Source organism: Empidonax traillii, unplaced genomic scaffold, assembly GCF_003031625.1.
Source record: "Empidonax traillii isolate 1590-97213 ecotype Southwest subspecies unplaced genomic scaffold, ASM303162v1 scaffold34:size3740991, whole genome shotgun sequence".
In the NCBI taxonomy this organism is placed as follows: domain Eukaryota; kingdom Metazoa; phylum Chordata; class Aves; order Passeriformes; family Tyrannidae; genus Empidonax; species Empidonax traillii.
The window spans coordinates 657357-671502 of record NW_020955227.1 but is presented as its reverse complement, the minus strand read 5'-3'; the positions used below and the strand labels follow the sequence as shown (position 1 = coordinate 671502).

Here is a 14146-nt window from a genome sequence, read left to right as displayed (position 1 = left end):
AGAAGCAGTGAGTAACTACTTGAATCTGCTCTCACCTGTGAAATTGGGCAGGAAGGGTTAAAAATGGCAAATAAGACCATAACTGGGAGTACCCAGTCTCCTACAGTAGGAGCTGGAGTCAGTGGCTTTGTCCTGCCTCAGTGGTGATATTTGGTGTGAGAATGGGATCATCTGAACTGAAGCACTTCTTTTCACACCCACCTGTAAGGTAAATCTTCATACAAACAATGGTTCCGCAATCTCCAGGCCAGAGATAGGTTGAACACCCTATGAATGGGTCAGCCATTCAACAAATGCTGGAGGGGGGAAAAACTGTGAGACTCTACAAACTGACTCTGAAAGCAGAGCCCTTACAATTGTGTCACAACACACCAGATACTTAAAACAGAGGCCCAGAGGGACCATGCCATGAGTTAGTGTGAGTTAGAGTGAGTGTAGGGTTGCAGTTTTTGCTTTCCCTGATCACAATTAACTCCGTTTGGAGTAAAGGACATGATTCCTGGGTTTTCTTACTCTTTTCCCATTCCCAGTATTTTATACCCTCTTTCAGCTCGGAGAGGTGAGAGGCTCCAGCTTCCTCTCTCATCAGAATATCTTTCTGTTCTTCTTGTAAAAAGAGTTTATGAAGACATCTCTGCTGGTATTAGGTCTTAAATAAGAAGGGAAAGATAAGTCTTTTGTGTTTCAGACCCCATGTCCATTTACTGTGTTTGAGGTCTTTGCTTTCAAAGCATTTCCTTATATTTGGATATCACAGCCTCATACATGGGATGACAGAGAACTGCCAGAGCTGCTCATATCTTCTCTCCCACCTCTCAAATATGACAGCTCAACTCGACTGATGTTCTTGCTGACTGGGTTTTGGGTCCTAAGGCCCTGTTCACTTAGTTGGAGGCTTGAATTTCCCCGTAGCTGGCTCAGACGAGCTAATGAAGTCAGTGCAGGCATGAGGCATTCTTGATTTAGACACAACTGAATTTGAAATGATTTTCACGCTTCAGGGCATAAACCAGCTCCTACCTCATGGGATTAGAAAACATATTCTCCTGTGAACAGGTTATTCCACAACTGGCCACTGCATGTTTCTTCTGCAGCAGCTGATGTTGGTTACTGTCTGAGACAGATGGAAAGCTGGAAGGATTGTGACCTGACCTGGTAAGGTAAACGTGTGCTGGTAAATGAGGAACAGACCAGGCTTACTTTGCTATTTCCAAAGGGATTGTGGAGTTTTGTGACTGACTGTGAGGGCAGTAAGGCCCTGTCCTGTGGTGCAGGCTGCCTTTTACAGCTGAGCAAAGTGATAGCAAAATGGCACAGGAGCATTTAGGCTGTAAATCACCCTGTGTCATGCAAGGCAGGGGCAGGGGTTGATGGATTCAGAGCAAATTATTGTTGAAGCTGTAGCATATAATAGAAATTCTATTATTTCGAGGAGGCCTCATACCACAAGACATTTCTGTAGATGCTGTAAGCCCTCTCCGATGGGTATTTTCTATTTCACAAGATTTTTCCCTAGTGGAAGGAACACAGCAGGATTTCTGCTCTCACTTGTAATTAGTCTTGGGAAGAGGAAACAGGACTCTTCCTGACTCTCTTGTCCAGGGATAATTTTCCAAGATCTCTGGAGCAGGTCAAAAATCAGAATGGGTGAGCAGCCCTTCCGAAATAGATCCTGCATAGAGCTGTGCACTGAACTTCATCCAGCTGAAACCTGTTCTTTAGTCTCTGCACAAATCTCTCCTCACTGTTGACACTCTCCCCTCACACTCTCTTGTGGGTCTAATCCCACCAGCTTTCATCTTACACCAGTTACTTTGGTTCGTAAACAGGGAGGTGAAAGACAGTGCAGGTCTTTTGAAGAGTGGCAGAGAAATTCTTCACCTTATGCCAAGGTCTGACGGTGTCCCCACGGACCAAAATGCAGTGGACCAGGATGTAGAGGAGCCACACTCTTGCCTAAGTCCTCTCACTATTCAAGTCATGGCCATCTTTAAATAGTGAGATGCAGGGAAGCCTCAGTTCTGTCCTGAGCCAGGAGACATGCAGAACTCCATAGATTTGCCCCTGGCACACTTCTGGGCACAGGTGGAAAAGCCAGGAGCTCGTGGGGGCTGCAGTGTACACACCTGGTAATGAATGTACAATCGTCTGTCATTTGTTTATTTCGGCCTTTTGATCTCCACAACAGGTTGCATTAATTTTTTTTTTTAATTGGCGTGTCTATTCCCTTGGCCCTGGATTGTTGCCTTGGAGATGCACAGGAGACCTTTGGAGAAACTGCTTATTACAGTGGCAGGTGTGCACAATGCTGACCTGGACAAACCTGTGTGAGTCACCTGCTGGTGGTGGGATTGTAGGTGAGTCACTGAAAGTGAGGGGATCCCACATTCCTGACCTCCCCAAGGGCAGTGTTAATGCCTCTGGGCGCTTGTTGTTAAACAACAAGCACAGAGCAAGACGGTTCGCTCTCCTCTTCCACCCACCCAGTCCCCCAGAGCGAGGTGGATGGACGAGAAAGGCAGGAGCCCAAATCAGAGGCACCCTCTGGAAGTGTGGCTGACCTGGAACTGCTCTCATGGAGGATAATGAGGTTTGTATGGGCAGGAAGCAAGTGTAGAAGAGCTATTTGGTGTACTTGTCTGACTGATGAAGGAAGAAAAACTAAATGCACCAGACTAATGAGTGCCCAGTGAGTTGGGAGAGTGGGAGTTTGGTAATGTCAGGAAGGAGGGAGGCTCCTCTAAGGAAAGAAGTGGAGGGCACTGTCCTCCTGTCCCTAGTCGAGAAAAAGGCACTGCTGGAAAGATGAGATGAGACACCAAAGGGGCAGGAAGAGTGTAGTGCTTTGATATCAAGAAAAGGAAGGATCTGACAACCAGATGATGGTTTTCAGCAGCGCTGGTGCATCTCTTGGTAGCTCAGTGCCTGGCAACTTCAATAGCAGCGCAGATCAACTGTAGGAACACCACATATGGTCCAGAAAGCTGTTCATGCATTTCCTCCCTCTGCATTACTCTTGATGAGTGTTTGAGATCAGGCACAGTTCTCATGAGCGGTGATCCAGGTGCCCAACCTTACACTGTTCCCGTAACCTGTAAAGAGGTGGGAACTCTTCTTCCTGCAGCATTTCCTACGCCAGGGAAATGTGCTGCAAAATCCCTCTAAAGCCGCCTTCCCTTCATGGGCAAGGACATGGGGTGACAGCACGTGACTGGTGACCCATGAATAAAGTAATGAGTGTATTTACATGAGGCCAGCAGTTGCCCAGGTGTTTGTCTCATATATATTATACACACACTCATATAAATATGTATGTGCCTGTGCACCATTTTTGTGAACTGCTGGACAGTCCCTAAGAAATAAATGCATGTGTACCTGCATTTTGTCTTGCCTTTTGTCACCAAATGTCACACTGACAGACACCTCTGTGTGTGTGTGTTACAGGACAGGGAAGGAGAATTAAAGGGAGGCTGCTCTGTCCTTGTGTCCAAGGAGACCACATCTTCCAAGCTATAAAAGATTCCCTGGGCAGAGGAACTGCACTTTGCAGCAACTTTTACAACACTATCTTTAGTGCCAATTTCTTGCCAGCACTGCTGCTCAGATTGTGTTGACCTGAAGCTCTTTTCATCTGTAGCAGGGACTGTATTTGCCTGTGAGCAAATACCTACTGGTATTTTATGGCTGTGTTTTGGAAGAGGAGTGAATTGTCTTGCTCTACTACATTAATTTCCATCATCTTTAATGACAGAACAAATTAAAAGATATTTCTGGGCTGAAGTCCTTCCAAGGGGCCGCTCTTCCTTTGAACTTGCTGCTCATGAAACCAAGGGAGAACACCAGCCAGTCTTTGCTGGAGTTTTCTGGTCCCACTCAGGGTGGACAGAAATCCCCACAGGCCTGTTGTCACCCAGTGTTCCTGTCATCACCTCGTGGGTCTCACTGGGGTCACTAAAACATGAGGGAAAAGGTTCTGGTACCCCTTTGGAGACAGCCCCAGATGGGGTGGTTGGAGAGACTATATATGACTATACGTATAACACCTATAAAACTATAGCCTATAGGTCGTTATGGGATCCCTATAGTGATGACCTCGGGGTCTCCTCCAGCACTGTGGAGCCTGAGCAAGGTGGCTGTTGGGTGGAGTATCTCCAGTGAGGACACTCCACACCCTCTCTGGGCAGCCTGTTCCTGTGCACAGTCACTGCACAGTGAAGTTCTTCCTTGTGTTCAGGGGGAGCTTCCTGGGCATCATTTTCTGCCCATTGCCTCGTGGCCATGTGGTTGGCACCACAAAGCAGAGCCTGGCTCCATCTTCGTGGCACCTCACTTGAGATGTTTATACACATTAATGTGGTCTTTTCTTGAGGCTGAACAGCCACCACTCCCTCAGCCTATAAGAGATGCTCCAGTCCCCCAGTCATCCTCGATGTCCTCTGCTGGACCCGCTCCAGGAGCTCCGTGTCTCTGAGGGGAGCTCACAGAATCACAGGGTTGATAGTGTTGGAAGGGACCTCTGAAGATCATCTGGTCCAACCTCCCTGCCCAGGCAGGGTCACCTGCAGCAGGTGACACAGTAACATGCCCTGGCGGGTTTGGAATGTATCCAGAGAGGGAGACTCCACACCCTCCCTGGGCAGCCTCTTCCAGTGCTCTACCGCCCCCAACATAAAGAAGGTCTTCCTCCTACTGAGGTGAAACTCCTTGTGTTTTAGTTTATAGCCACTGCTCCTCATCCTGACACCGGGCACTGCTGGAAAGGGTCCGGCACCATCCTCTGACGCTCATCTTTGAGATACTTGTATGCACTAATGAGTCTTCTCCAGACTAACCAGGCCAGCTCCCTCAGAGAACTGCTCCAGATCCCTCATCCCCTCCGTGCCCGCCGCTGGCCCCGCTCCAGCGGACCCTCGTCCCCGAGGGAGCTCCCGCTCCCTCCTCCTCCTCCTCCTCCTCCTCCTCCTCCCGCTCCATGTCGCGCCGCCCCTGCAGTGCCGGCGGGGCCCTGCAGGCGGCGCTGGCCGCGGGCCGGGCCGGGCGGCGGGAGGAGGAGGAGGCGAAGGAGGAGGAGGAGGAGGAGGAGGAGGAGGCAGTGAGTGCCCGGATCGGCCGCAGCCGCCGCCGCCGCCCCGCGCAATCCACCGCCATCCGCCGCGCCCCGCGCCCATCGCCCCCCCGCACCCGGCTCCGCAGGCACCCCCGGCTCCCCGCCACCACCACAGGTGGGTATCGGGGGCCGGCGGCGGCGGCGGCCGCGGATATTCGGGGCGGTGAGTGGGGCCGGGGGGACGGGGGGGGGGGGGGGGGGGGGGGGGGGGGGGGGGGGGGGGGGGGGGGGGGGGGGGGGGGGGGGGGGGGGGGGGGGGGGGGGGGGGGGGGGGGGGGGGGGGGGGGGGGAAGAGGAGAGGAGAGGAGGGAGGGGAAGGGAGAGGGAAGGTGGGACGAGGCAGCGCTAAAATGGAGCCGGAGCCAGCGGCTGCGGCACCCCGCGGCCTGCTCGCCTCGGGCCGGCTGCGGGGGGGACCCCCGCGGTTCGGGGCCGGGGTGGCCGGCGGTGGTTGTTGTGCGGGGCCTGCCCGGGCCCATCCCCGGCGGGATCCCCATCCTCGGGGCCCCCGGTCCGGGCTCCAGCCCCAGGGGCCGGGGGGGGCCGCGCTGGCCCAGCCGCCCCCACCCCGCTCAGCAGCCGGGCCGGGGGGTCCCCGCCGCAAAGGCGGGTTGTTTTTCTTGGTCGTCTGGAGTGTGACACAAAGATATTTTTGTCGCGCCGTGTGTGTGTGTGTTGTGTGTGTGTCTCAGCAAAACAAGGGGGGGGGGGTGGCATCCAGAAGGCTCGGCCGGTTTGTTATTGTGCAGGAGCTACAAAAGGGCTTGCTGAGGCCGAAATGCGGCTGGGCCGGGGAGTGGGGGGGGGAAGCGAGGATGGAGTTTGTGCGCTGGGCCAGCTCGTTTGGTAGGTTTGAAAGATGTTTTAGGGTTATTTTTTTTTTTTTTTGTCCGGGAAGGAGTTTTTTCATCTCTGTGTGGGAGCAGCTGTGCCCCCCTAATGCGGGTCCTGGGACACGTGCTGAGCATCTTCACAGGGGGGTGGTTTTGGTCGTGTTGGTTGTGATAAAAAAAAAAACCCATATCTCCCAAGTCAGAGCTGCCGAAAGGGGTTTGAATGAGCTGGGAGTTGTGGGGTTTGTTAGGAAAGTTATTTTGTTTTGTTTGTCTTCTGAACGTGCAAAGGGTGAGATAACTCGTTCAGTATCAGCTCATGAAATGTTTGTATATTGATGTTACTTGGTGTTTGGGATGATAAGGTACAATAAACATACATGTTCAGGACTTTAGTAATTTTGTTTCTTTCTAGGAACAGGTATGAAGTGTAAGCACATTGCAGTGTCTTCATCCTCTGCTTAGGGGGAAGGCATCCCACCCCTTCCAGCACCGAATCCAGGTTTATAGAGGAAGTTTTGTTTGGGTTAAGCCTTGTCTTGAAAAGATACAAGTGAGGCCTCCACTGGAATGGGCCCTTCCATGGTGTATAGATAGCTGGTCCCTGCCTTGAGCCCAAGTTTGGAGAATCAGCTCCTGATGAGTAGGTTTTTCAGATATAAACTGGCAGACTTACCTGCCTTTTCCACGTTCAGTTATCACCGGGGTAGTTAAACCCCAGAGTCCTAAAAGAATCTAGGGATTGAGTAGTAAAGTCACCTGCAAGAGGTAGGGAAGCCGAAGTGGAATTTAAAGAGAGGATGGAAAGTGATGCTTTCAGGCTTCCTGACTGAAAAGATTAAATTGTTACCTTCCTTTTTGCACTCTAAATGAAACATTGTAAATGGGCCTGGGTGTTATCAGGAGTTCATCAGGAGATTTTTGTGGGTTCATCATAGGTGATGCTGCTTCTTTCAGGTCTCTGGCTTGAGAAGTTCTTCGTAGTTAACAGAGTATTTTGGGTGGTACAATAAACAAGAGCTCTCCCCTATGACCTCTTTGAAATGGTCTTAGTGTTTTGCTGGTTTCAGTTAAAAAGTCAAGATTAAAAATCATACTTGGACAAATCACAAATATTATGTGAGGTTGCTGCTTTGTTTCTGTTAGTTTTGGGGTTTTAAAATTACACATTTCCTCAAGCCAGTGTGATTACATCTGCTGTTAGCTGTATTTTGATTTTGTGCTTAATTTGATAAGTACCTTGAGTGCAAGTTGATTCCTTTTTTTGTTTGTTTGTTAAACTGGTCTGCTCTTCTGCACAACCTGAGTAAACTAGATATCTATCACATGTTTGAGGATGCTTTCAGCAGTTTTCACTCTTAAGAAAATATATTTTTACATGACTTGACAGATACCTCTCTTAAAAGAAAAAAAAAGGAAAAGAAAGTAAACCACGTGCTTGATACAGGTTTCCAAAGTTGTCATTATAAAGTGCCTTGGTGCCTTGTTTTTTTCTAAATTTGGAGAATTTTATTTTGGTCTGAGAGTGCATTTTTTTTCTTATGAACTCTGAGATTTTTTTTTTATTATTATTTTTCTGTGTGTGCATGAGAGCTTAAAAGGGCAACTCAGCCAACTGGCTAAAAGAGGAAAAGTAAGTAAATGCTCCATACAAGTGCTGGAAAGGAGATGCAGGGCTTAAAAGTATTTTTCAATAAATATGAGTAATGTTCCTAAATTTTTTTTTTTTAAATTATTTTGCTTTTGAGTGACATCTTAATAAAGCCTTTTAATAAAGCTTTGGGTAAAACCTAACTTCAAAGGCTAATTCATTGGAGCAACCTCCTAAAGGTAGGGGTGGCATTGGAGTCTGTGTTTGTCTGACACAGCTGGTACCTGAGTGATGGTGTAAAGACAGACAGCCCTCAGTGTGAGTGGCAGGGAGGGTTTCAGAGCATCTGATGGTTGTACCACTCCTTTCTTGTCCTGCTGGGATCACACCTGAGGTGTGGCTGAGGAAAACAAGGACCCTGATGCTGCTCTGGTTTGCTGAGCTGGACGGTGCAGCCTGTTGGATGATCCATTACAGAATTACCTGCCGGTTCAAGATTCAAGAGTGTTGGTTGGTCAAGGCCTTCGTTGTGCTGACCTGACTAACTGGAAGTATTTATGGGTGAGCTGGGCTAACTTTGAGTGCTGCTGCACTGAAAATAACAGTAAGCCTTTTTTAATTATTTATTTTCTTTCTTTTATGTTGGTAATCCAGAAAGAAATTGTGCTGTGAGGCATTTCCACTTGTAATGGTGTTTTGTTTTTTTTTTTTCTTGTTGGAGAAATAGAAGCAAAATAAGCAGGAGAAACTTAGTGATACAGGATGGTGACTTCAGGGGATGGGGGGAGAGGGTTTATTCCAAGGGCTGGACCTCTTTGGTCATCCCTGTTCCTCATTACTACATTCCTCATTTATTCTGCAGCTTGGCACTGAGCTGTTGTCTCAGTATCAAGGCCTTGCTCTTAAGCTGATCATGCCTTGTAAGTGGGTTTTGTTTTTCATGTGGCACTGACTCATTCTCCTAAGAGGTCGATAATTTCACAGCTCCTTATCACTAGTTTGTCATTTGAAACAGAAGAAATACAACTGTGAGTCTCTCAGGTATCAGACAACGAGGTGAGAGCACAGTGAACAGGTAAAGGCTCTTCATTGCAGAACAGTTTTTTCTGACGTCTGAAATTAAGTGATTTTGTTATTAAAGCCATGAGAGTGCTCATGGAAAGCACCTTCTGAAGGGGGTTTTGCACACCTTTGGGTTGGCTAAAGAGTTGTTCTTTCCCACACGAGGATAAAATAAAGCAGGAGATTATATTGTAGTATCCAGCCTCACTGAAATGTAGCTTTGACTCATGTTCTTTTAGTAACTTGTACTAGAATTTAGGATGTTCTCTGCATGCACATTTGCTTCCTGCACAGAATTAACAGAAGTTGGAGCTTCTGAACTGTTTATATCGGAGCAAAGCTGTTCAGATGTGAATGGCTGTAAATCCTGCTCTGGTTTTTTGTCTGGGAGCATTTGGACCACAACTGAAGTGGACTGGAGGCTGCTCTAGTACACCTGGGTTGTTCTGTATTTACCTGTTGGTTGTGAAGATGCTTGACTTAGAGTGCTGTGAGATCTGTGGGGACAGAAGGTGCTTTGGAGGTTTTATAAGGTGTATATGTAGTTCTGCAGGGGGTCATTGTGCTTGCACCCAAATTCAGTGTCTGGAAGGGGCAAGAGAGCTCACTGTTACACCTTGAAGAGACTACGGGTATGAATTTGGGGAGGACCGATGAAAACAATCGTACCTTGAGTGAAAGGGAAGAGGTAATGGCCAGGTTTGAAATGTGCAAACGTGGTGGGGGAGGTGAAGGTGAGCCTGGTGTAAATGTGAAGGAATACAGGAAAAATAACCTGGAGGAAAGCAAAGACTTGCTCACAGCCCCCTAGGATCTGGCCAAGAGGACCACTCTGTGGGGCTGTAGTACTTCAGATGTCTGCCAGGCTTCACTTAACTGTTGGGAGCAGCCTCAATAGCCTTTGGATATCAGGTGGGTGGCACTTAAGAGGAGTAACCTAACCTAGCTAGTATTTGTGGAGTTAGCACCCTTAAGGAAGAGATTTGGTGGAGGAACCCTTCCTGGGTAGCCACTGAGACATTTAGGCAGGAATTGTAGTGATGGGGCTCCAAGCATTGAATACAGACAGATTTGAAGAGCTTGCATTGGGACTTTGCCTCCCCCAGGCACTTCTTGTGTGGGAATATAGCAATTTTTTTTTTTTTTTTATTTGGAAGAGTTCTGCTGTGGGGTAAGTTCTTCAGCTCTTCCTACCTGTATGTGGGCTGGGAGGTTGTACAAAAGCCTTGAGTGATCTTGTTCAGCGTTGGGAGTGGGCTGTGGAGCAGGCAGGGGAGTTCAAGAGATGTTTCTTCGTGGCTACAATAATATGAAATATGGTTTTATCTGTTATTGAAATAACCAAAGAATCGAGTTCCCACCTAGCAATTGAAGCTTCAAGAACTGTCATTCAGAAGCGGATTCATGAGATCTTGAATGTTGATATGGTGTTGGTGTTCTGCATCAACAACACAAGAGCAAAGTGTTGCCTCTAGTGTCGCCCGTGATCCTGTTGCAGCGAAAGCAGTGGATGGGGTGGCTCATTTAGGAGGTGTTTGCAGCATTCCCCCTCCCAGCATGCAGATGCCTGTTCCTCCAGAACTCCTCTGGAGCAGGGTTTTGTACTGCTGCTGGCCCCACAGCATCAGGAAGGCGGGCAGTGTGATTCAGAGCGTGGTTTTCAACCCCAGAAAGTGGGAGATGAAGGCTCTATTTCTTGCTCTGCTGCTTAGCAGAGCTGCAGAGTTGTGTGGTGTCGTTTTTATTCTCTGGAAGATGAAGTGATGACGCTTACACACCTTGTCAGTTATGCACTGCAAATATCTATGTAAATTAAAGCATCTGTGAAATGTTTTCACTTCCTGTCTGGCTCGGGGTAGTCCAGATGTCCTGGGCATAGCCTGGGTTTCTGAGCTCTCCAGAAGAACCAAAGCTTCCTAAAGATGTCTAAAGCTCCTTTCTTCAGAGGACTGAATCACACTGCTGTAAGGTGCTTTCTTACCACTTAGTCCCTCTGTCCCTTTCCCATCAGATTGCTGGTAGCATCCTTGGCATTCATTTGTGGTGCAAATGGCTTTCTATGAATAGGCTTCCTGCAAGGAGAATTGCTGTGCAATGCTGCATTGCCCTGGTGCTGTGAAAACTGGGGAACCCGGAGGAAGACTTGCTTGGAAGCTTCAGTATCTGCAGTGTTTGTGAACTGCAGGCTTGTCTGGACTGCTTGACGTCTTATTAATGGTTTGAACCGGCTGCATCAGTCCTGGTGGCTGTGGGAATTGGGAGAAATCTGATAGAGAAAGAGCTGTTCAGCTCTTGCCAGGGCAGCTTTGTACCCTGCAGAGGTACAAAGCCAGAGGAGCTCCCAGCTGGAGGGAACTCCTGTTCCTCCTGCCTGGGGAGGAACAGGACTGGAGGGGTCTGCTCAGCAGGGGTGTACAGGAACCTCTGCCTTGCCTGTGCAGTGAGGGATTGGCATTTACTGCCTGCTGATGAATAGCACTGGCTTTTATCTCTTCATAAAGATAACCCTCTGTGCACAACCTGAGTGGGAGCTGAGGCCCTGAAGTCAGCAGGCAGCCTCAGAGTGTGGAGAGGTGACCAGAGCCCAGATTTGGTAGTGAGGCCCATCAGGCACAAGGTAAACATCCACCTCCCTGTTCCAGTGTGATGCTTCCTGAGACTGCCGAGAAAACAGAGCAGCTTACTCAACAGCTGATGGCATTTGTGTGGAAAGAGCTGTATCTGTTCCTGAAAAAAGGACTGTTTAACCCAAAGGACTGCCAGCTATGCTCTGATTTCATCTCTTGGAGCTGTGACATCTCTGATTTCCTCTCTGGTTGTTTGCTATAAAATTTATGTTCACTGCTGAGAGATGGAATAAGTTGCTGAGCTTGGGGCCAGATGAAGGATTTGTGAAATATTTGACAGAGAATCATTCTTCCAGTGGCCAGTTGTGGCCTTGGCTGTGTAGGGCTCTCCGGGGTGAGCTGTGTCTCATGGTTTGGAGGCTCAAGTTTGGAAGTTCTGGAGCTGGAAGCACATTGGTGTTTCACCTATGCTATTCTTGCTGTATCTTACCTGGGTTATGTGGGTATTGTTGCTGTGACGACTTCTAAAAGTCTGTGTGGTAGAAGCATCAGGGGTGAGGGAATTTCATGACCTAAACATGCGGTGGTGTTTATTTTTAGTGATGGAAGAGTTTCTGCCTTCACCTGTCAGACGTAAAACCTGGTGCAACAGCCTGGGAACAGTTTGTGCTTTTGTGGGTGCCTCCTGCCCTCGTGGGCTCCTCTGAAGCAGTGGGCAGGATTGGGTGCACTTCTGTGCCGGTGAACAGCCTCTCTTCCACTGGAAGAGGCTGTTCTGGACATGGCAGGTGCTGCTGCAGTGCATTCCTTCCTCGTTTGAGTTATCTTTACAACTTCTCCTTTGTGATCAAGAGCTGCATTTTCTCTGAGGGTCTTGGCATGCAGGTTTGGTGGCTGGAGTGAGCTCTGGGACTTCTTACTGTCTGTGGTGTTAGTTAAGCAAACTGTTTCTCTGCCTTGGTTACCCAGCCTGTAAAATAGGACTGATAGTACCAGCCCTGTTACCTATCAGGAGATCCCTACCAGCTACTCACACTCTGTTGCTGTTGCTCAGATACCTAAATGCCCAATTTACCTTACAGTTCAGCTGAATGTTGCCAGGAGCTTTCTGAACAAGTTTTGCCAACAGAGCATTACTCCAGGTATTCCTTTTGTATTTGGATTTGAACTGCTTGCTTGTGATCAGCCTCCTTGCTCTGGCATTGAGGGAGCAGGATGTTGTATCTGTGTGTTCCCTCTGGACATTCACATCTCAGAGGAACCTGAGCAGGGAAGAGTGGAAGGCAGAATCCCTTTGGAGGCTCTGGGTAGTGTGTTTCAGCTCTGGGCCTTGGTTGTGGAAAAAACCAGAACTAGAGTACAACTTAAGTACAAATCTTTAGATTTACACTTGAAAATGAGCCTTGTTGGGCAGGCAGTTCGTGGAGATCTGAGGTTGCTTCCCTTTCCTCTTGTACCAGAGGGGTTGAGATCTGGATCTTTTGAGGCCACAGGTGGTTCTTGGTGGACTGAATTGAACTGCGCTGTCCTTCCTGGGTTTTGCCTCTGAAATGTGGAACAGCAAAGAAATAGGCTCATTTATTTCTGTCGTGTCTTGTTGCAGAAGTACCTGCCAGGAGGTCAGGAAGTCAGAGCCTGATGGTGCTGGGTCGTGCCTTGTTTAACATCTTCACGGCCTGGCTGAGAGGGCAAGGAGGGTAATATTGGTAGCTGATGCCTCCAGGTTGTTCCACATGAGATACCTTCCTGCTTCCCTGCAGCATTCAACTCTTGATTCTGAGGGATGATAAGAAAGCCCTGCAGTGCTTCCTGTTGGGTTGGAGATAAGGTTAGACCTTCCTGACAAGCTGGCACCAGTGGGTCAGTTCCTCCTTTACAGCATGGTGGGGCAGATGGGTAGGAAACTGGCTCTGTTTCTCTGGAGGGCTGTTGTAGAGAGACACTCCTTCCAAGGAAAGGATTAACTGCACACCTTTTCTGTTTTCTGTTGCTTGAAAAGGAGGGGGAGTTTCATGAGCACAGGCTCTCACAAGTACTTTCTGTGGGCTGTGGACCAGCTCTCTGATGGGATTTTTTTTGCTCTTTGCCACAGTCTGGCATGCTCAGGATGAACTATTTCTTTGTCTGCATCCTCAATTACTGGAGGTCAGGGCTCCTTTCCAGGGTGTGGCATTGTCTGTCCAGCCGGCACAGAAAGGACCACAGAACTCGTTAATGTTTTTGTGTAAATACAATTGAGCTATTCTCCAGACTCCACTCTGCTTTATCTGTTTTACAGTAAGTTACAATTCCACCCTTTCTGACTGCCTTTCTCTGCCTGCCTTCCCAGCACTGGAAAAGCTGCTCAGCAGAGAGGTGAAGCTTCTGTGTTTTACAGGCCAAACCTGAGATTGCAAAGATCTGTTTTCTCTAGAGCTGTGCAGTGATGTAATGACAGTAGTTGTGATTCTCAGCCTCTCAGTCCATTTAGAAGAGGAGGCAGCAGGTGAGCTGGTGAAGACAGAACTGAGAAAATGAGGTCGTGCTACAGGACATGCCCTTTCTGTCTCCCCTGTCATATTTTATCTCTGCCTGTAGAGCCTCACAGTGCAGAGTTAATGAGAGGTCCACTGTCCAGAAGATTCTGCCTCTCCTCCTGCTCTGTGCCTCAAATCCCAGCAGGCTTGGCATAGAGAGAGGTCTGATGATGGGGCTGGACAGCAGCAAGCCTGGCAGACAACCTCCAACCTCCAGTACTATACTTGGCTAACAACATATCTGCAGTAAATCATGGGAGATGTGAGCCTGGTCTCCCACTCCCTGTTTTTATAGGAGACAAGGTTCATGGGAAATGCAGAGAGAAGCTGGAATTGTGCAGGATTAAAGGAACTGATGCCATCAAATACGTCTATTGAGCTTGTGAATCAGGAGCTTGGTGATGGGGTGTTTTATCTCTTCTCTGCACTGCAGACTCCTGACTTGCTTCTCCCTATCTGGCAGGATTTGG

At 48.6% G+C, this 14146-nt stretch overlaps 1 protein-coding gene across 8 annotated transcripts in view; it reads left to right on the top strand.

The window, feature by feature from the left end:
- The first annotated feature begins 5152 nt into the window (after nucleotides 1–5152).
- PRRC2B (proline rich coiled-coil 2B) overlaps nucleotides 5153–14146 on the top strand; it is a 43528-nt gene continuing 34534 nt past the window's right edge. For 5 of the 8 annotated variants that reach the window (XM_027911651.1, XM_027911653.1, XM_027911650.1 and 2 more), the window contains exon 1: nucleotides 5153–5222. The gene's annotated coding sequence lies outside the window, so the exon portion shown is untranslated. Of the gene's footprint in view, nucleotides 5271–14146 lie in introns of all 8 variants that reach the window. The other 3 variants (XM_027911648.1, XM_027911647.1, XM_027911649.1) reach the window with 3 other exon arrangements.